Genomic DNA, 23,451 nt, shown 5'->3' on the forward strand with positions numbered 1-23,451 from the left:
TCAGCTGAAAGGTCATTTCCCTAGAGAATCACTTAATCCGTTGTTTTTCCTTTCCAGCATCTCTGCCCCTTTCTTACTTGCACTCTGATTTTCTCTTGGGAAGCAAGCTGTCTCAATGGGGCAGGTGGTCAAAGTGTCCAATTTCCCCCTCATTCTTGCCAGCCCTCCAGAAGTTGTCACACAACCTAAGCTAAGCCAATCATTTGAATTTTGGTTAGATTTATCCAAGGGAGTAAAATAGTGGGAACATATTTCTTCTGAGGGTAGTGCCCTGAAAAGTCCGCCTGTAGTTCCTGCTCCCGGATCTCAGAACTTCCACAGTTTCTTTCCTTCCCAAGGCTAACTCGTTTAGTGTTTACTTTGACTCTCTGCGCTACCTCATCTCCTTTAAGTAAATTCCTTATTTTTACATAAGTTAGCACATCTTCCTGTCATTTACCCTCAAAGCAGCTGAGTTCATGCACATTTCAATCTGAATTCGGCCCCACCCATTATTCTGTCTTACATAGCACTTGTGTTAGTTTCCTAGGACTGCCATAACAAAGAACCATAAACTGGGTGGCTTAAACAACAGAAATGTATTCTCTCACAGTTCTGGAGGCCAGAAGTCTGAAATCAAGGTGTCGGCAGGGCCGTGCTCCCTCTGAGGCCTTTAGTGGTGGATCCTTTCCTACTTCTTTCTAGCATCTGGTAGCCGTGGTGTTCCTTGGCTTGTGGTAGTGTAACTCCAATCTCTGCCTTCATCCTCCCATGACCATCTCTCCGCTCTGCGTCTCTGTCTTCAAATGGCATTCTCCTCTCTGTGTTTCTCTCCTTTGTTTTTATGATACCAGTCATATTGGATTAAGAGCCAACCCTGTTCCAGTATGACCTCCTCTTATTAGCTAATTACACTTAAAACAACCCTCTTTCCAAACAAGGTCCCATTCTGAGGTACTGGAGGTTAGGACTTCAACGTACCTTTTTGGGGGATACAATTCAACCTGTAACGGCACCCTCTTTTCTCTTTTGTAGCACTTGCACTGTTTACAATTATATTTCTATTTGTGAGCTTACTTGTTTACAGCTTGTCTCTCCTATTAGTCCATGAGGGCAAAAACTGTGTCAGTTTTGTTACCATTGTCTACCCAGAGCCTAGCACAAGCCCTGGAATAACTATGGTGTCACACAGAACAACTAGCTAATACTCGTTAAAGCAAAGACTCCAACGAATGATAATTCTTTTTGATTCTTTAGGGAATTGTTGGAATGTTTTACATTGTAAGTATCTTACCAGAATCTATTGCATTCTGTACAAGTTCAAAGACAGGGAAAGAGGGTGGAGCTAAAATACCCAAGGAACATGTGTGTTCTTCTTTAAATATTAAGAGTCATGTGTGGCTGAGGAGTGGAATGGCCCTGCCTGGCCCCAAGTTTCTCTGAGGGGACAATGAGCTGCCACATAAGAGTGAGGCCCCCATTGTGATGCTGTGGTGCACAGGCAGCCCCAGAGCTGTCTGAGTGTCTGCATCCCTGCCTGTGTTCATCTTTTACCTCTGTCATCCATTTCCCACTGGCAAGGCTTTCTCTGTCTGGCTCAGGGATGGAATATGAATCAGCCCGTCTCTGGTAACCAGAATTAATCATTTCTCCTTCAAATTGATTATATATCCCCAGAGCACTGAGTTGGGCCAGAAGTTCTGAAATCTGTTTTCTAAAAAGATTTTCCAACTTGGCAAAAATTTTTCTGCCCGTGAAGGGAGAAGAGGTGAGTAAAGGGGGAGATTGTTAAAGCTTTGAAATAAGGGAAATTATTGTTGAGATGAGATCTGACTGCTAACCAATAGGATGACGGCCAGGCAGTAATGGGAGGGGTGGGGAGATCAGTCTGGATTGGGGATCATGAATTTGCAGTGGCATCTGTCTTGAGTGGGAGGGGTCTACGTTTCTCTAGAAGGGCTCAGTCACCTAAGAATCAGAACATGGAACCAGAGGTGGGTTTTTTCAGGTGGGGTGCAATGGACTGGGAAGCGAGGGATTTGAATCTGTCAAGGGGGGGAACTAAAGAAAGTAAGAGTATCAGAAGGAGAAATGGCGGAGTCGGGGACTGGAAGTCTCCATAGATCCAAGGAAAGGGTACGGTGGGATAAGGAAGGAGGAAACTCAAAAGAAACAAGGTTATAGTGTAGAGCGTTAGAGTTTAAGACTTCAGAAGTGAAAGGTGTCAGAGAGAAAAGGAGAAAAGATCTTTTAGTGGGTGGCTGACATGAAGTGGAGGTGGAAGCCACTGAAATGGAAGAGGTCAAAGAACTGGGAAGTGAGGGCAGCAGTGAACTTGTCTCGTTCTTCCATATCTAAGTCTTCCAGCCATTCCAGGCAGGCTTTGAGCCCATCTTTCAATGGAAACTGCTCTTGTCAAGGTCAACAATAACTGTCTGTTGCCAAATGTCCAGTCCTCATCATACTCCACCTGTTGTCAACCTCTGACAAATTGACCACTTCTTCTTTCTTGAAATGCTTCCTTACTCGGTGCTCAGATACCACAAGCTCTTTGTGTCCATCTCTCCTGGCCACCCCACCCAGCCACTGCTTGTCTCCTTTGCTGGCTCCTCTTTCTGACCTCTTAATGTTGACTACCTGGACTCTATCCTCAGACCTCTTCTCTACACTCTTGCTCTAGACAATCACTTCCAGTACCGTGGTTTAAAGTCTACCTATACCCTGATGTCTTCCAATTAACATCCCTGGTCTCTACCTTACTCCTGAACTCCAGGCACCTGGATCCAAACATTTTCTTGATATTTACCCTTAGGTGCCTAACTGGCACCTCAACTTGATGCTTGTCAAAAATAGAAGTCATGTTTTCCCCTGCCTGAACTTCCACCCCTCCTGGTCCTCATCTTAGGAATTGGCAACTCCATCTTTCCAGTTCCTCAGATTTGGTGCGAGATGCTTAGCCACTTTGTGTTTCCATTTTCTGATCTGCAAAACAGAATGAACGGCAATACTTACTATATGGGGCTCCTAGAAGGACTAATTAAATTATTGCATTTAAAGCACTTAACATTGTATCCCAACTCATAGAAAAAGCTCAATAGTTGTTATCTATTATTACTATTAATATGTATACACAAAATTCTGACTCTGCATTGCCTGTAGCTAACTGCTAATGAGCTCCTGATAATGTAACTGGCTTCAAATGGAGTTGTTCTTGCTTAAAAACCATTAAGTCTGGCTTAATAAGAAAGAATTCAAGATCAGTGTAGGCATGTAGTAGAGGTAAGAAATTCCTTGTTGCTGTTTTTAATTTTGTTTTGGTAGCCAAAACATCTGGATAAAAGTGAGCATTATATCTGGAAAAAAAATGACCATTTCTACGATCAGACATTCTGAGCACATGAGGCCGAATTTCTGGTTTTTGGCAACCTTGGGAAAGCCCATTCCCCAGGCAGTCTCTGCATTGCCAGGGCCCCAGCAAAGCTTTGTGGCTGAAAGCCCAGGCTATAGGGTGAGAACGGATGGTGGGGAGAGAGCCCTGGCAAAGCTTTGTTCCAGGGTCTGGAATTTACACAAATCCTGCTTTCAATTATCCAAATATTTTTCTGGCTAACAGATGTTTAACATCACATAGCTGTAATATGACAATAATCAGCAAAATTTTCCATGCAGCCAAGAGGGAAGTGAAGAAGAACCATTCACCTCTCCTGGAGTGTGGCTACAAAAGTTTTGCTCCTAGGATCTGACATCTTCTTTTGCCCCTTCTTGAAACCCTTGGGCCTATTCTTCTTCTGCGGGAGGAGATGCTCCTAATGGTTCCTCTTTTACTTTTTCCATCTTGGTCACTCTTGTCCTATTGTACACAGATCTGGAGTTGAGAAGTAGTTTGCTTATTGCTGTGCTCAGATAATACACTTCTTTATGTGGGGAGGCATCCTCTTCCACCCAGACACAGTAGGGGTTGGAGTGGACACCCTTAAAGGAGTAAGGAGAACTGGAGCCGCCCTCCTGGGCAATCCAACCAGTTGCTTCATCCCTAGGGGCCAATGGGTTCAGGGAATGCCCAGCCAGATTCTCCTTCCCTCCAGGATGATATTTATAGCAACTCTGAAGAGTAAAGCTTTAAATTTTAAAAAAGAAACCAATAAACCAAAGCTGCTAAATTTAAACTATTCAGAGCTAATCAAATATAGAATCTTGAGACAGAATAAGAACAAATAAATGAAGAGATAAACCTCCCTGGAGACTCTGTGGTTGGTTTCTCCGAGTGTCATAAACGATGGTTTTGATAATCCTGAGTATTCTTGCCCCTAAATCTCTCATCATCTAAGGGGAAGGGGCACATGGAGGGCTGGAGAAAGGGAAGAGGAAGGAGTCTGTGTCCATGCACGTGCCTACGCATGCCCGCCATGAAATGAACCAAGCGTGCAGGTATTTTGTGCATAGCACCCCTGAGAATGTACTGATTTCATCCTCAACTTACCATTAAACCTATAATTAAATACTTGGTAATTATGCCCAAAGCCTGACAGAGGACTAGGGTTTTGGTTCCTCTATTTTCCATTAATCCAGCCAAGACTTCGAGAAGTAGATGGGAGAGAGGGGGTGTCTACGCTAAAACCTGTGACAAGTCCTGCCACTGGATCCTGCTGGTCAGCAAAAGATAGGAAGACTCTGTAAGAAAAATTAAAGAGAGTAAAAAAGAAAGAACAGAGAGATAAGGAAGAAAGGAAAAAGAAGAGAAGGAATATCGTACTCCAAAAGAACAAAAGGAGTACACGGTAGACGAGCGCCTTCTGTGCCCAGTCAGGGAAAGGTTTGAGAAACGGGAGTGAGCCTGAACGTTCAAAAGACACTTACCTCCTTTCAAACTGATCCTCTTGAAGGGAAGTTGCTGCATCCTTTTCTCGGAAATATTTTGACAGTTTGTATCATGAGCCTAAAAAATGTCCGTTTAATTTGAACAGTCATTCTTTTACTAGGAACCAAGTTTAATTATCTGAAATATGAAATCATTTTTCACGCAAAGATGGGCATCTCAACCGTGGTTCTCAACCCTCTTTGTACTTTAGAATCACCTGCGAAGTTTAAAAATAACACTGGTGCCTGGGCCTCAGCTTGAACCCTGAGTGGAGCCAAGCTGGTGGTGGTTGCTGTTGTGGTTGTGGTTGTTTTTTGTTTGTTTTCAAGCTCCCTGTGTGATTTCAGTGCACAGTCAGATTGGCTGCCCACTGATGGAGATCTTTGCTTGACTGAAGCCCTCGCACTTCAGGACTAACTCAGATTTCATTCCCTTTGAAATGCTGCCTCGTCCCTCTATCCAATCCCATACCCCACCCAGATACTCTCTAGACCATCCTGTTTCATTTCCTTCAAGATTTACCATCTATATCTGTCTCTCTGTCTTCCTTTCCCCTAAGAGGATCTTATATCCTTATTTCTCTTTGGTTTCTAATTCTGAGGAGCCCTGCTTATTGTAGGGTGTAGGTGGTTGGGGGGCAGGCAACGGGGGTGATGGGTAATTGGTTGCTAGTTATTAAAACTCTAATCTGGAGAGGCCATAAAGAAAGTTCTGGTGGCTTTTCTAGCTTCCTCCATTCTCTCCAGCAGCAGTCAGGGACTCCTCCTCTCCAGTCCTGTGGTGTTTCCATGACTCCCCAGGCAGCCTCTTCAGCCCCTCGGGTCACTGCTCACCAATTTAGCGGATGTTATGAGAACTCCCCAGGCTTTGTTGATTTACAATCCATCTTCTTTCTTGGGTTGGAAGCCACCCTGAAACATGGTCACCAGAATCTTCCATCGGCTACCACTTTTCACAGTGTAAGCCAGGAAGTTGTGCCCCTCCTTATTTCTGGGGAATTTTGGGGCTGCTTTTCCCCTTTCAATTGTTTCTACTCTCCTTGGTTCATTTTGTTAGCTTGGGGAAGAAGAATCACCGAGCCCGCTTGACTCCATCATCTTTAGCAGGAAGTTGGCAAAAAGTTTTTAGTAATGTAGTAAAATGCTAATATTATGGTATTCCATTTAAAAAAAACAGGCACTAATATGTATATGTAGTATGATCGTGACAATTTTTTAATATAAAAAAGACGAGCAGAAATATAACAAAATTATAACACCAATGGAATTTTTATGGAGGGATTATGAAAGAGGTTAATATAAAACTTTTCAGTACTTCTCAAGTTTTCCACAACATTCTTAGTTTGCTTTATAGTGATAAAAAGTACAGGAAAAAACCCAGAAGCATAAAGTAGTCTTATTTGGAAACTGAACCCTTTGTCTCATAAATTCTGTTATTGCTCAGATAGTTAACTGTCCTCTTTCAGAAACGTCTAGATTCTGTGGTCTCTTCTTAAGACTATTGAAATTGGAGGCTCATCTTCATCCAAAGCCTTGGGCCAGGTTTGGTGAATTGGTGAATGATCAGGCTGGGAAATCACAGTTAACTCCACTGGTGGTTAAAGAGTGTGGCTGAGCTGTTGGCTTTGAGGTCCCCTCCTGGGGAAGAGCTCTAAGATGCTTTGCACGCTGACAACAGCTAAAGTTTCTCAAGTGCATACCCTGTGCTGGGCACCATCCCAAGCACTTTACACATTCAAGTGTACTTAATACACAGGACAACCCCATACATTTGGAACTATTTCAATCCCAATTTAGTAGATGAGAAAACTGAGGGTAAGTAGCTTGCTTAAGATCTTAGAGCAAGTGGCAGAGCTTGAATCTAAACACCTGAGCCCACACTCTCAACCACTGTTCTGTCCTAACTCTTGAAGCAAGATGGTAGCATCACGGGAAAGATTCAAAGTGATGTCCTAAGGAGATACCTTGAAGAGGGCAACAGAAACTCATATGGGTGTGACAGACCTGATATTACGGTTCCAAGCTGACTGATTAACTGCAGAGTGGTGAGGTATGAGTGAGTGGGGGAACGGGGTGGTGGAGTGTTACCCATACTGGGTACTCATCTGTCCCCAAGCACATGGATGCCTGACTATTGCCAGTGCCTGGCAAGGCCAATCCCTACACTTAAGTCACTTCAGTACTAACATCCACATATTCATAAAGACCTTCACCTGCCATTCTGCCTTGAGAGGGAAGATGGTCAAACAGGGCAGTGCTTGGGTCACGGTGTCATTTGTTCCCTCAAGACTCACTATCTCACAAGTGTGTACCAGCACGCATGCCCATTTGCCCGGGTGCTAACAAGCCAATGGGCACTTAGTACCTGGGATATTTTGGAGACAAGGATGGGGCTCCGGTGCTTCCCCTAAGGACTGCTGTATGTGGAATGGTTCTTACTTCTCTCACATTCCTCCCTTCCTCTCTCAGTCCCTATCTTCTCCCCTCTTCCCCTTATCCTCTCTGGCATTCCTCCTTCCTTCCTCTCTCTTTGATCACTCTCTTTTGAACTGTGGTTTCTAATTGTTTGAGAGGTCCCAGATGCCTTTGAGATTCTATGAAAGCTATCAACCTTCTCACCTCCAAATACACAAAGACACACAAACACACACACATATGTGAATTAGTGTGTGTATGTGTGTGAAGCTTTTTCATGGACCTGCCATAAGCCTCTTGATGCCTTCAGAGACCTCTGATCTATATGCGAGTGTCTTCCTTTCTCCTTTCCACTCCGCTGCAGACAAGAGCATGGACTTCACTTCTAATGTCCTCTAGTAGACTAGAGAGTGGGCATGCTTGGTCCCACCCTTCCTCTCGCCTCAGGCCTTTCTCATGGCCAATAATTGAAAGCATGGACCTGTAAGCAAGTCTTATGGGTAAAAATTCTGTTTCTTTCCTTTAGTTATGTGCCTTTGAGCAAACTTCTTCACCAACAAATTGAGAATAACTCTACCTTCCTTATAGGGATTTATTATGATTACTTACATTAATAAATATAACAGCCTTTAGGACAATGCCTGGCAGGGAGTAAATGATATCAGTATTTGCCATTTTTGTTATTTGAGTGCTCAGTGAAAGAGAGAAGAGAATGAACTTTTGTTTCCAGAGTTCATTGTAGCTTCTTCCTCTCCCTCCATACTTCGGTTTAGGGGCGGGGTGAGTGGGGTGTGTTGTAGAACCTAGTAAGAACAACCTTAAATAACTGAAACATCCAGAAAACATTTAAGCCCTCTGGGAATAACTAAGATACACTTATTACCATCAAGGAGGTTAAATTTAGCCCCAGAAATAAAACAACTGAAACAACTATAATGCAAGGCAGAATCTGAAAAATGGTTCAGGAGAGGAACAAATCCAGGGCTAAGACAGAGATTCTGTCCAGCTTTGGGTGTGGGGGATTTTGGGAGGATGGACATGAAGCCAGGCCGTGAAGAATGTGGTGGGCAGGCTGGTGTGGACAGCCTGGGATTGTGTGGCAGGAGTGGTGTGGAGAGGTGCTAAGGCCGCCAGTGTTGGAGATGCCTGGGAAACAGGGGAGTCTAGAGAGGATTGTCCTGGGGGGTAATGGGAGAAATGGGGAGAGATCTTTAATGACACATGGATTAGATGTAATTTGGTAGTAAGAGGAGAAATATGCTCAAGCTAGCTCACATAAATGAGGATTTATTTTAAGACATTCTGTTTTCTCACAAAGCTCCTGGAGGTGAAATATAGCTGAGTTACTCAAAGGACTAAAACCAGGAACCAGAAAGAAATACCCATCTGGGTATCTTTTGTGCTCTTTTCTTGTCCATTGACCTATCTCTCTGCTCTTTCATGTTTTTTTCTCCAGAGTCTCTCTCCTACATGTCTCTTCCATTATCTCTGCTTGCTCTCCAGCATTCAGGATCTCAAAATGGTGGCTGCTAAATCCTCAACCACGTGATCTCTGGGGTCCATGTATCCACAGACCAACTCCATCTCAGCAGGATCACTGTGTGTGGTTGGGCAGTTTGGGCCCAAGAGAGCCCAGTTGGGCCAAGAGGGTAAGTAGTGCCTGAAATCCAGTGTAATTCTCTCACTAATATTTCATTGGCTAAAGCAAGGCCCATGAACACATTTCAAAGGATATGGGCATGTGTGTTCCTGCCATGGGTTCAGGAGGGAAAACCTGAATATTTGGGAACAGATCTAAAGTTTATCACATGGTAAAAACAATTTCAACCCTACAAAGTGGCATTCAATGAGAATAATTTTCCACACCGGCATGTTCCTTTCAACTGTTGCATAATATTCCATCTCATTCCTTTTAACTACTGCACATCTTCTTCCTATTAAGATAAACTGCATAATATTCCATTGTATGGCTATATCTTTATTTGTTTATGATTTCCTTTTTAGGGAGATTTGGGTTGTTTTCAGTCTTTCTTTCTAGTATAAAGAATGAAGGAACAAATTTCTTTGCATATATATATATTTTACATTTGAAAGTATATCTCTAGGATATGTAGAGAACCAAAAAAGATCAGCCCCCATTGTTACAACAAGATAAACATGAATCACTTTTTGTGAACTCATCAGAGAATTGAGGTCACAGGACAAACCACATCCTGAAGAGATACTGGTGCCTGCAGGGAAACACAGGACCTGGGCATTGCTTAGCTGGTGACAGAAGCCACTGGGTACCATATAAGCTGGTAGAAACATTAAACTAGAAATTTTAGTGATTTGCTGGGTGCTAGATATGGACCAGTCTGAGAGTGTGAAGCTCCCGAGGACTGTAGACAGGCAGGAGATTCCCACCCTTTTTCAGGCTTTTTCTCCAGGAAACACCCCCCCCCCCACCCACCCATACACTCACAGGAAAGATGGGGAAAATCCAGAGACATTGGCTGGGGGAGGGGAATGGCAGGCACTGCTGAAACTTCACAGAGACTTTTATTTTTTACAGAACAAAGGGTTTAATTTGCAGTGGAATGTATATTGCCAGAGGCCACTTCCCTGAGCCCCGCCCCTGTGTATCACCTGGGGCAGGGCGGGGTGGGGGTTGGGGGGTTGGAGCAGTAATCTTTTTTGCAGCAAGGCTCTCCTCAAGGACATAGACTGAAGATACTGGGGCTATTCACTGCTGTTAGGGAAAGGAATAGAAGTGGAGGGATAGGGGAATTGAACAGAAACAATTACCAAGGCTACATCCCAGACACAGGCTTACTGCATACTCCAAACACTGAGACCTAATTAGAAAATTAGAGAATGCTCCCTATCTGCCACACCCCACCATCAATCTAGCGAGCCTACAGGAATAGTAATAGTAAGTAAATAATGGTAAGAATACAGATGGGCGAGCTCAAGGGGCAGAAAAACAAGGATCAAGAGAAAATCTTGCAATCAACTGCAGAGGGAAAAAAACCACCTTACCTACAGAGGAACGAAGATAAGAATACAGGAGATTTCTCATCAGAAATCATGCAAGCAAGAATACAATGGAGTAACACCTTTAAAATGTTGAAAGAAAAAGTCCTGCCGATCTAGAATTATATATCTAGAAAATATGCTTCAAGAGTGAAGGAGAAATGAAGACTTTCTCAAACAAAAACTGAGAGAATTCATTGCTTGCAGACCACTATACAAAACGTGTTAGAAGAGGTTCTTCATGGGCCAGCCCAGTGGTGTAGTGGTTAAGTTTGCATGCTCCACTTCATTGGCCCAGGGTTCATGGGTTCAGATCCTGGGTGCAGACCTAGTACCTCTCATCAAGCCATGCTGTGGCAGCATCCCACATAAAATAGAGGAAGACTGGCACAGATGTTAGCTCAGTGACAATCTTCCTGGAGCAAAAAGAGGAAGATTGGCAACAGATGTTAGCTTGGGGCCAATCTTCCTCACAGAAAAAAAATGAAGTTCTTCAGACAGAAGGAATATTATTGAGGTAAGAAACTTAGATCTACACAAAGAAATGAAGAGTATTGGAAATGGGACAAAAAAGGTAACATATAATATTTTTCTTATTTTTAGTTGCTCTAAAAAATAACTATAAAACAATAACAGTAATGATGTAAAGTCATGCATTGTTTAATGATGTGGATACCTTTGAAAGATGCATCATTAGGCGATCTCATCATTGTGTGAACATCATAGTGTACTTACACAAACCTAGTAGATATAGCCTACTACATGCCTAGGCTGTGTGGTACTAATCCTATGAGACAACCATCATATATGCAGTTAGCCATTGACCAAAATATCATTCTTCAGTGCATGACTGTATTGGTGTTTACATCATATGTAAATGTGAAACCTATGATCACAGTAAAGCAAGGGATGGGAGGAAGAAACTAGGAGTATTCTGCCGTAAGGTCCTATCTCTGGACATGAAGTGATATAATATTATGATAAAATTTTGTTATGATAAAAGATAAGCTCAGATTATTTAAAAATGTATATTGTAAACCTTAGGGAAACTACTATAAAAGTTAAGAAGAAGTGTACATAATAAGTTAATAGAGAAGATAAAATGAAATCATAAAATTGCTCACGTAAAACCAGAGATGACAACAAAAGAGGAAACAAGAAACAAAAAACAAGCACAAGAAAAAGAAAACAACTAGCAAAAATAATAGATTTTAGTCTAAATATGTCAATAATCACTTTAAATGTGAATGGTCTAAACACATCAGTTAAAAGATAGACATTGTCAGGTTGGATTTAAAAAATCAGGCCTCAGGGTCCAGCGTCATGGCCAAGTGGTTAAGTTCGTGTGCTCTGCTTCAGTGGCCCGAGGTTTGCCAATTTGGATCCTGGATGCAGACTTGCACACCGCTCATCAAGCCATGCTGTAGTGGCATCCCACATGGAAGAACTAAAATGACTTACAACTAGGATATGCAACTATGTACTTGGGCTTTGGGGAGAAAAAAAAGAGAGGAAGATTGGCAACAGATGTTAGCTCAGGACCAATCTTCCTCATCAAAAAAAAAGCATTACAAAAATCAGGCCTCAGCTATATTCTGTCTATAATAAACCTGGTTTAGATATAAAGATATAAATAGGTTAGAAGAAAAGGGATAGAGAAAAATGTACAATGAAAATATTAGCCAAAAGAAAGCAGAAGCAGTTAAATAATTTTGGATAAAGTAGACTTTAGAATAAAGAGGGATATTATATAATAAAGAAAAAATCAGTTCACCAAGAAGGCATAATGTTCTTAAACCTGTGTGAACTTAACAGAGATTAAAAACACATAAAAAATTGATAGATGTGAAAGAAGTAGCAAATCTACAATTATAGTCGGAGACTTCAAAATGCCTCTCTCAATAAATGATAGAAGAAGTAGGCAGAAAATAGATGACCTGAAGAACACTATCAACCAACTAGACCTAATTGACATTCATAGAACACTTTATTGAACCACAGTAGGATATACATTCATCTCAAGTGTACACGGAACATTCATCAAGATAAACGATATTCTAGGCATAAAACAAACCTGAATAAACTTAAAAGAATAGAAATCATACAGTGCGCATTCTTGGATCATATCAAAATTAAATTGGAAATCAATAACAGATATCAGGAAAAGCCCAAATATTTGGAAATTCAATAACACACTTCTAAATATTAGTAAGTCAAAGAGGACATCTCAAGGAAAATTAAAACGTATTTTGAAGTAAATGAAAATGAAAATGCAACATATCAAAATTTGTGGGATGCAGCAAAAGCAGTGCTTAGAGGGAAATGAATAGCACTGAATGCTTACATTAGAAGACAAGAAAAATCACAAACAAATTACCTAAATTTCCACCTCAAGAACTGCTGTAGATTGAATGTGTCCCCCTCCTCAAATTCTGAAGTTGAAATCTAATCCCCAGTGATGTTATTAGGAAGTAAGGCCTTAGGGAGGTGATTAGGTCATGAGGGCAGAGCCCTCATGAATGGGACTAGTACCCTTATAAAAGAGACCCCACAGATCTCCCACAAGCCTTCCACTATGAACCAGGAAATGGGCCCACCTCACTAGACACTGAATCTGCCTGCATCTTGATCTTGGACTTTCCAGCCTCCAGGACTGTGAGAAATAAATGTTTGTTGTCTAAGCCACTCAGTCTGTAGTATTTTTGTTATAGCAGCCTGAATGGATTAAGAGAGGAACCCAATTAAAGGAAAGCAAATTAAACCTAAAGCAAGAAGCAGGAAGGAAAAAATAAAAATTAGAGCAGAAATGAATGAAATTAAAAGCAGGAAAACAATAGAGAAGGTAACAAAAGCCTAAGCTGGTTCTTTGAAAGTGTATCTCTAGAATGAATTCCTAGGAGTGAATGTGATGGTACAAAGGGCATGTGAATTTTGAATCTGGAAAGATATCACCATACTACAAAAGCAGCATCAAGTTATACTCCCACCACAGTGTGTAAAAATCTGTTTCTATTTATTCTAACTGTACATGATCACATTTTTATCCTTTTCCAAACTGATAGGTAGAAAATGGTGTCTTTTCTTTAAAAGTTTTGCTTTCCTTATCATGTGTTCTTAAGTTAATTGTGTATCTTTATCTGCGAACTATTTTTTCAGGTCCTTTACCCACCTACTTTTCTGTTGATTGGTTGATATTTTTCTTATTGATTTAAAAGTGGTGTTTATAGTTTAAAGAACTAATCACTTCTCACATATGAGTAATTTCCCCCACTTTGTCCCCTGTATTTTGACTTTGTTTGTTGCATTTGCTGCCATCAAATTCATTAATCTCTTCTACGGCTTCTGGTTTTTGTGAGTTGCTCAGAAGTCTTGCCTATTCCAAGATTATTAGAAGAAATCTCATATTTTCTTCCAATTCTTTTATTGTTTCACTTTTTTACTTCTAAATATTTGATCCATCTGTAATTCATTTAGGTATAAGGAGTGATGTAAGCCATCGAAGTTTAAAGTTTATTATCAGACATTTAAAGCAGTTTGTTGCCTTCATTTTCCCTACAGCTTGTATTTTTTTCACAAGTAATTCATGTTCATTGAGAAAAATCTGAAAACAGATAAAAAGAACAAAAAATTATGTACAATTCCATCACCCAGAGATATCCAGTATTATTTTATTATATAATATTTCTCTATAAAAAATATGTAAATATAACTTTTTTAAAAAAAAAATCAAAAACAAAAGAGTGACGTCAGCATCATAGTGGAGTGAATTTGCCCAGGATTCTATCCCCTCCAACCTACAACAAAAAGGGGCAACCATACTCCAACAGAAGATATCCTAACAACCCAAAAACCTAGGAGAGGCATGCAGCCACACAATGGAGGGCGGAGAGGCTGGAGCCCCCTCAGAGGAGCTGGAATGGGGTAAGAGAGAACTTCACTCCCTCCCCTAAAGGAGTCTGAAGGAGGATCCATGGGGGAAGGAATGGGGGAGGGATCGCTCCTTTGCAGGATCAGCAAGGACTCCCTAGGGTCCTTGCAGCCTAGAGGGAAGCCCTCTAACAGGGCAAAAGCTTTCGTGGGGGGGGGGGGGGGTTGGTGACCTCATCAAGCGAACATCCCAGGAGACCAGATAGTGAGAGCTGATCAAGAAAGCCCAGAGTGCAAGCAGGAGAAAGTGCCCCTCCCCCCACCCGCCGTGTGCTGTGCTGCTCCACTACCTAGGCTCTCGGGCTGAAGGTGGAGGGCTCAGAATATGCAGCTCTCGACCCCCACCCAGTGGTGAGAGGTGGTAACTGCAACTGAATAATATCAGAATGTGTAAGACCCAACCATCCAACATCAGACACTACATCAAATCTCCAGACCAGAGAGAAAATGACAAGCCCCAAGAACTCAGTCCTGAAGACACGGAAATATGTAACCTAAATGACAATGAATTCAAAATAGCTATCATCAAAAAACGCGAGGTAAAAGAGAAAGTAGAGAAACAATTCAATGAGTTCAGGAGCTACTTCACAAAAGAGATTGAAACTATAAAGAAGAACCAATCAGAAATATTAGAGATAAAAGACACAGTGGAGGAGATAAAACAAAATATGGAGTCCCTGAATGCTTGAGTAGACATCATAGAGGAGTGTATCAGCATAATTGAAGCTGGACATGTTGAAATGCTCCAGGCAGAGGAGGAGAGAAAACTAAGACTAAAAATAAATGAAGAAAGTCTCCAAGAAACATCTGACTCAATGAGGGAATACAACATAAGAATTATAGGTATTCAAGAAGGAGAAGAGAAGGAGAATGGAACAGAAAGCACGTTCAAAGAAATAATAGCAGAGAACTTCCAAAACTTAGAGAAAGAGAGGGGAATCTGTGTGGAAGAGGCTTCCATATCTCCTAGATTTGTCAACGCAAAAAGACCTACTGCAAGGCAGATAGTAGAAAAAAACTGGCAAAAATGAATGACAAAGAAAGAATACTCAGGGCAGCAAGGCAGAAGAAAATAACTTACAAAGGAACCACTATCAGGCTTTCAGTGGATTTCTCTGCAGAAACCTTACAAGCTAGGAGAATGGAAGGACATACTCAAATCTTTAAAAGGCAAAAATCTTCAGCCAAGTATAGTCTATCCAGCAAAAATATCCTTCAGATATGAGGGAGAAATTAAAACTTTCCAAGACAAACAAAGGCTAAGGGACTTTGCAGCCATGAGACCCTCCCTACAAGAAGTCCTCAAGAAGGCCCTCATACCTGAAAAAAAAAAAGGGAGAAAGGGGACACAAAACACAGAGTAAGGAGATAAATAGGCGGACAGAACCAGAATAAGATAGCAAATATTTAACTATAGCATTAAGCTAGAGGGAAGGAAAACACCAAAAACAAAGGTAATCCTGTCATTTTAACCACAAACTCACAACACAAGATGGAATAAGATATGAGAAAAACAACTTAGGAGGGGAAGAGGAAAGGGACTGAATCAGTTTAGACTAAGGAAATAAGAGGCTACCAGAAAATGGACTATCTTATACATGAGATTCTGAATACAAACCTCAGGGTAACCACTAAACAAAAAAGCAGAACAGAGACACAAAGAATAAATAAGGAGAAAACAAAGAAACACATCATAAAAGGCTACATAATTCAATGGGTAGACCAAAACACACAGGACGAGAAACAAAGGAAATGGAGGAAAACCAGAAAACGAGTGATAGAATGACAGCATTAAGCCCTCATACATCAATAATCATCCTAAATGTAAATGGATTGAATTCTTCATTAAAAAGACACAGAGGGGCCGGCCTGGTGATGCAGCAGTCAAGTGCACACATTCTACTTTGGCAGCCTGGGGTTTGCCGGTTTGGATCCTGGGTGTGGACATGGCACCACTTGGCAAGCCATGCTGTAGTAATCATCCCACATATATAGTAGAGGAAAATGGGCATGCATGTTAGCTCAGGGCCAGTCTTCCTCAGCAAAAAGAGGAGGATTGGTGGCAGATGTTAGCTCAGGGCTAATGTTCCTCTAAAAAATAAAAAAAAGACAGAGTGGTGAGAAGGATTAAAGAACAAGATCCAACAAGATGCTACCTCCAGGAAACACATCTTAGCTCCAATGACAAACACAGGCTCAGAGTGAAGGGATGGAAGACGGTACTCCAAGCTAATGGCAAACAAAAGAAAGCAGGTGTCAAAATACTTGTATCAGACAAAGTAGACTTCAAGATAAGACAAGTAAAGAGAGACAAAGAGGGGCAGTATATAATGATCAAAGGGACACCTATCAAGAAGAAATAATGCTTATAAATATCTATGCAGCCAACACAGGAGCACCAAAGCTCAATTAATAGTTGCTTTATGAACTTTGGTTAGCAACTATTAATAATAGCAACTATTAATAAACCTAAAAGAAGATATTAATAATAATGCAATAATAGTGGGGGACCTCAACACTCCACTCACATCAATGGATAGATCATCTAGACAGAAAATCAACAAGGAAACAGTGGAATTAAATAAAAAGCTAAACCAGTTGGGCTTAATAGACATATATAGAACACTCCATCCAAAAATAGCAGAATACACATTCTTCTCAAGTGCGCACAGAACATTTTCAAGGATAGGCCATGTGTTGGGAAACAAGGAAAGCCTCAATAAATTTAAGAAAATTGAAATAATAACAAGCATCTTTTCCAATCACAATGCTATAAAGCTAGAAATTAATTACAAGAAAAAAATCTGAGAAAGGGACAAAGATGTGGAGACTAAACAACATGCTACTGAACAAGCAATGGATCATTGGTGAAATTAAAGGAGAAATCAAAAAATATCTGGAGACAAATGAAAATGATAACCATACCATACCAACTCACATGGGATGCAGCAAAAGCCGTATTAAGAGGGAAATTCATCACAATACAGGCAGACCTTAACAAACAAGAAAAATCCCAAATAAGCAATCTCAAATTATACCTAACTGAATTAGAAAAAGAACAAACAAAGCCCAAAGTCAGCAGAAGGAGAGAAATAATAAAAACCAGGGCAGAAATAAATGCTATTGAAAGAAAAAATGCAGTAGAAAGGATCACTGAGACAAAGAGCTGGTTCTTTGAGAAGATAAATAAAATTGACAAACCCCTAGCCAGACTTATAAAGAAAAAAGAGAGAAAGCTCAGATAAACAAAATCCAAAATGAAAGAGGAGAAACAACAACAGACACCACAGAAATACAGCGGATTATAAAAGAATACTACGAAAAACTATATGCCAAAAAAATGGATAATTTAGAGGAAACGGACAAATTCTTAGATTCTTACAACCTCCCAAAGCTGAATCAAGAAGAAACAGACAATCTGATTAGACCAACCACAAGGAAAGAGATTGAAACAGCAATCAAAATCATCCCAAGGAATAAAACCCCAGGATCAGATGGCTTCCCTGGGAAATTCTACCAAACTTTCAGAGAGGATTTAATACCTATCCTTCTCAAACTATTCCAAAAAATTAGGGAAGATGGAACACTTCCTAACACATTCTATGAGGCCAACATCACTCTGATACCAAAGCCTGATAAGAACAGCACAAAAAAGGAAAACTACAGGCCAATATTTTTGATGACATAGATGCAAAAATCCTACACAAAATTTTGGCAACCCGAATTCAGCAATTCATCAAAAGGATCATACATCATGATCAAGTGGAATTCATACCAGGGACACAGAAATGGTTCAATATCCATGAATCAGTCAACGTGATACACCACATCAACAAATTGAGTAATAAAAACCACATGATCATCTCAACAGATGCAGAGAAAGCATTTGACAAGATTCAACAGCCATTTAACAAAATGGGGATAGAAGGAAATTACCTCAACATAAATAAAGGCCTTATATGACAAACCCACAGCCAACATCATACGCAATGGGCAAAAACTGAACGCCATCCCCCTGAGAACAGGAAAAAGACAAGGATGTCCATTATCACCACTCTTATTCAACGTAGTACTGGAGGTTTTGGCCAGAGCAATGAGGCAAAAGAAAGGAATAAAAGGAATCCAAATAGGGAGTGAAGAAGTGAAACTCTCACTGTTTGCAGACGACATGATATTATATATAGAAAACCCCAATGAATCCATCATAAAACTAATAGAAATTATTAACAACTACAGTAAAGTTGCAGGGTACAAAATCAACTTACAAAAATCAGTTGCTTTCCTATACTCCAATAACGAACTTAGAGAAAGAGAACTCAAAAATACAATTCCATTTGCAATCGCAGCTAAAAGAATAAAGTACCTAGGAATAAATTTAACCAAGGAGGTGAAGGACTTATACAATGAAAACTATAAGACATTACTGAAAGAAATTGATAACGACATAAAGAGATGGAAAGAGATTCCATGCACATGGATTGGAAGAATAAACATAGTTAAAAGGTCCATACTACCCAAAGCAATCTACTGATTCACTGCAATCCCAATCAGAATCTCAATGACATTCTTCATGGAAATAGATCAAAGAATCCTAAAATTCATATGGGGCAACCAAAAGCCCCAAATTGCTAAAGCAATCCTGAGAAAAAAGAACAAAGCTGGAGGCATCACAATCCCTGACTTCAAAATGTACTACAAAGCCATAGTGGTCAAAATGGCATGGTATTGGTACAAAAACAGACACACAGATCAGTGGAACAGAACCGAAAGCCCAGAAATAAAATTGCACATCTACAGACAGCTGATCTTTGACAAACATGCCAAGAACGCACAATGGAGAAAGGAGAGTCTCTTAAATAAATCATGTTGGGAAAACTGGACAGACACATGCAAAAGAATGAACATAGACCATTATCTCACACCATGCACAAAAATAAACTCAAAATGGATCAAAGACTTGAAGATGAGTCCTGAGACTACAAAACTCCTGGAAGATAATACAGGTAGTACACTCTTTACATCAAACTAAAAAGGATCTTTTCAAATACCATGTCTTCGCAGACAAGGGAAACAAAAGAAAAAATAAACAAGTGGGAGTTCATCAGACTAAGGAGCTTCTGCAAGGCAAAAGAAACCAGAATCAAAACAAAAAGAACCCACCAACTGGAAGAAATTATTTGCAAATCATACATCTGACAAGGGGTTAATCTCCATAATATATAAGGAACTCACACAACTGAACAATAAAAAACCAAACAACTCGATCAAAAAATGGGCAGAGGAGATGAACAGACATTTTTTCAAAGAAGATATACAGATGGCCAATAAACACATGAAAAGATGTTCAAGATCACTAATCATCAGGGAAACGCAAATCAAAACTACACTAAGATACCACCTTACATCTTAAAATGGTTATAATCATTAAGACTAAAAATAACAAATATTGGAGGGGTTGTGGAGAAAAGGGAACCCTCATACACTGCTGGTGGGAATGCAAACTGGTACAGCCACTATGGAAAACAGTACGGAGATTCCTCAAAAAACTGAAAATAGAAATACCATAAGACCTAGCTATCCCACCACTGGGTATCTACCCAAACAATTTGCAATCAGTAATCTAAAGTAACATATGCACCCCTGTGTTCATGCAGCACTATTCACAATAGCCAAGACATGGAAGCAACCCAAGTGCCCATCGACTAATGACTGGATAAAGAAGATGTGGTATATACATACATATATAAACACAATGGAATACTACTCAGCCAGAAAAAAGACAAATTCATCCCATTTCCAACAACATGGAAGGACCTGGAGGGAATTATGTTAAGCGAAATAAGCCAGACTGAGAAAGACATACACCAGATGATTTCACTCATATGTGGAATATAAACAAACACATGGACAAAGAAAACAATTGAGTGGTTACCAGGGGGGTGGGGGGGTGGGCACAGGGGGTGAAGGGGAGCACTTATGTGGTGACAGACAAGAAATAATGTACAAGTGAAATCTCACATTAATGTAAACTATTATGAGATCAATAATAAAATGAAATGAAAATAAAAAATGAAATTGCAGTATACATCCTGTTTTATCATCTGCATTTTCCAGCTCACAATATATTGTGACTATCTTTCCAGGTGCGTATTTTTAGTTGAGCTCTGGGTGGAAACCATGATCGTTAGGGTTGAGGAGTGAGAGGAAGACGAGGGAGCGGAGGCGTTGGAATAACGCCTCCTCTACAAAGCTCAGCGGTGCCTGGAAGGAGAAATACAGGGCAGTAGCTTGAGAACCCGTTGGATTGAGGACTCATATTTTAAGGATGAACAAAACCATCCTCTTGTGGACCAAGTGTCAATTGGGAAGGTGAGAGGGGACTAATGGGAGGACGTAGGATGGAAGCAGAGGGGAAGGATTCACTTGCCAAGAAATGATTAAAAAAAATGGAGGGGAGGGTGGGTGAAGAGACAGAAAAACTGATGCAGAAGGGATGGAATTTAAAGGATTTTACTGTGTGGTTCCAATCTCCCTGAAGTAGATGAGGTCATTGGCCGAGTGCAGTTGGGACCAGTGTGTGTTCAGGGCCTCCAGGAAGTAGGAACATTTGGACCAGAGGCTCTGGGAAATTCAACAGGGAGCCAACCAGAGCAGCAGTGAGAAGTCAAGTAGGGGAACAGCCACATGTCTCTCCCCAGTGCCACTCAGGACTCTGAGAGTGGGAAAGATGGGAAGGTGGCTTGGGCATGGCCAGGGAGATGGGTGTTTAAGATCTCCTCCAGCCACAGTCGATGTGCGTGCAGCTCCGGCTCGCCCTCTCGCCTTTTCTCCTTTCCCTCTGCTGAAGCTGCGATTTATTCTAATCCTCTCCAGCAGGACACATTGTGTACTGTGGTTCATCATATGCTAATAATGTAATTATGTGGTTATAGGAGCAGGTCAGCGGGACACCGGCCAGGATGGGAAATAAATCAAAGCCGGGCGTTTCAGGGAGAAGGGCCAAATGTCTCTGCAGCAAGGCCTCTCTGGGCTCCCAGCCCGGGCGCGAGGCCTCCTCGGCGGCCAGGGAAGGAACGTGCTGCAGCTGCGGGGCCGTGAAATCGATGGGGGCGCCTGCGGGGAAACGGCCAGTCTCCCAGACAGCATCCCCTGGGCCCAGTCACCAACCAGCTTGGAATCAGTCTCTAAATGGCACTTACCAGGTTTCTGGAACTTTCTTCGGTCCAAAGGAGGTCCAGTTCTTTGTCTGGTGTGGTCCTCACGCCCATGTTGAACGAGAGCACAGAAGCACCAAGACGCACATTCACTTGCTAGTTAGGTGCACTAACTAGCTCCTCAGTGCTTGTGAAACTAGACTCTGGTTTTCTGACCCCAGAGGGAAGTGGTTTTCACTCACTCAATGCCTCCTCAAATCGTTGCCCATTCCTATTGTTCCTTTGGAGCCTAGGGCCCAGCGGGGAGGAATGGTGGGTGCTCCTGCCGGGGCAACTGCAGGTCGCTCACATTGGGTGCTCAGACTCCCTGAGAGAGTGCCGTTGATATATTGCATAACTTAACTTTCACAACCACACTTTCAGTAGATATTATTCTTCCAATCTTGTGAGCGAACCGAAGCTTGTAGAGGAAGAATAAGTGGTGATCAGCTACCCACACTGGGGACCGACCTTGCATTTAACCTGTCAGAGGCCGTTTACCATCCTTCCCTAGTTTCCACCGAACCGCAGTGGGCTGAGCAAATCCATCTCCACAGCGCTGGGGAGGGAAGGCTCTGGGAGAACAGGGTGCAGCACTGTGGCGGGAGGATGGCTACTCCTTCTTCCCTCTGCTTCCCACCTCTGACTTGCGCGGATTCAGGGATGCTCTCCCTGCCAACTGTGTGAAAGATTTGCTTATGGGAAAAAAGAGCAGCGCTGTGTCCACAGCTTCCTAAAGGGAGATGCTGGTTTTGAAGGGAAGAGTTCTCTTGGGGATGTCTTAGGACTGCTACAAGACCCTGAAAGTTGCTAGAAGAAACAAAAGGGAAAGAATTCTAAGTATTAAGGAGGAACAGGGAGCAGGCTCGGGGAGGCCCCCAACTGCACCCTCCCGGGGCAGCTGCTAACTCATCGACTGAAGGGCCTCTCTCCTCAGCCCCCAGTGACCCCCAAGAATTCTACTCTGGGGGCAGCCCCAGGACCACTGCTGTGAGCTTCAGGGGGGTGCCAAGGCTTCAGTTTTCAGCCACCAGCTGCTGGCTTGAAAGGGGAAGAAACAGGATGAAAAAGAGGGAGAGAGAAGATGGAGGAAGTCAAGAGGAAGGAGGCAGCTGATGTGATGCAGAGAGCTGAGTAATATTTATCACACCCTACTGACATGGGCCCCTCACTTTCCTCTCTCTGCAGGCAGAATGGGCTTTCCAAGGCAGGAACTATGAGCAAAGGGTTTGTTTATGGAAATCCAAAAAGACAGTTAAGGAGGCTGGCCAGAGGACCCCTCTCATCTATTTCTGGAAGCTTTACTCCCAGGAGCCCCTTCTCCTTCAAGAACCTCCCAGGACCCAGATTTCCTTAAATATCAAGGAGGTAAAACACATCTTAATCATCTGCAAGATTTGAACTCTTAAAGGCTCACGTCAGTGGTTCTCAGAACGTGGCGCCTGGACTAGTAGCATCGGCAGCATCTGGGCATGCGTCAGAAATGCGGAGGCAGTTAAAGTCAAGATCAGCGGCAAGGGCTGGAAAGCACCTCTCCTGCAGCAGTCATCCTCAGTGTGCCGATGCCCAGGTCAAGCGCCCTTGTCCTGGAGATGCAGGGACAGAACCAACATTTACCGAGCACATCACAAGTGCCAGGCATGGTGGCAAACACCTCATTATGACACCTGTCTGTCACAGATGAAGAAACTGAAGGTGAGAAGTTCAATGACTTGCGCAAGGCTGCACCGCTAGGAGGTAGTGGGGCCCATATCTGAACCAAGGTCTGACTCCCTCTCCTCTGACTCAGTTTCCCCGGAGAAGTCGTTTTGCCTGGGAGATCTACCCAGCTGGAAAACCTAGTCCAGGAGGTTAGCAGGCAGAGGCAGTGCCCTAAAGCCCTTGATTTCCCACTGAGCGCAGCAGCGGTTTTCAAGTCTTTTGGTCTCGGGACCTCTTTGTACTCTGAAAAATTATTGAGGAGCTCAAAAAGATTTTGTTTATGTATGTTATATCCAGTAATATATACCATATTACAAACTAAAGCTGAGAAATTCTTAAAATACTAGTTAATTCATTTTAAACT

At 41.9% G+C, this 23,451-nt stretch overlaps 1 long non-coding RNA gene across 1 annotated transcript; it reads left to right on the forward strand.

Annotated features, from left to right (window-relative positions):
* The first annotated feature begins 1,514 nt into the window (after positions 1-1,514).
* On the forward strand, positions 1,515-23,081 carry LOC139074735 (uncharacterized). The gene is made up of 3 exons (XR_011524425.1): positions 1,515-1,747; positions 8,755-8,900; positions 22,575-23,081. It is a non-coding gene; the product is annotated as an uncharacterized lncRNA (long non-coding RNA).
* Positions 23,082-23,451: the final 370 nt, after the last annotated feature.

The sequence above is a fragment of the Equus przewalskii genome, chromosome 12 (assembly GCF_037783145.1).
Source record: "Equus przewalskii isolate Varuska chromosome 12, EquPr2, whole genome shotgun sequence".
In the NCBI taxonomy this organism is placed as follows: Eukaryota; Metazoa; Chordata; class Mammalia; order Perissodactyla; family Equidae; genus Equus; species Equus przewalskii.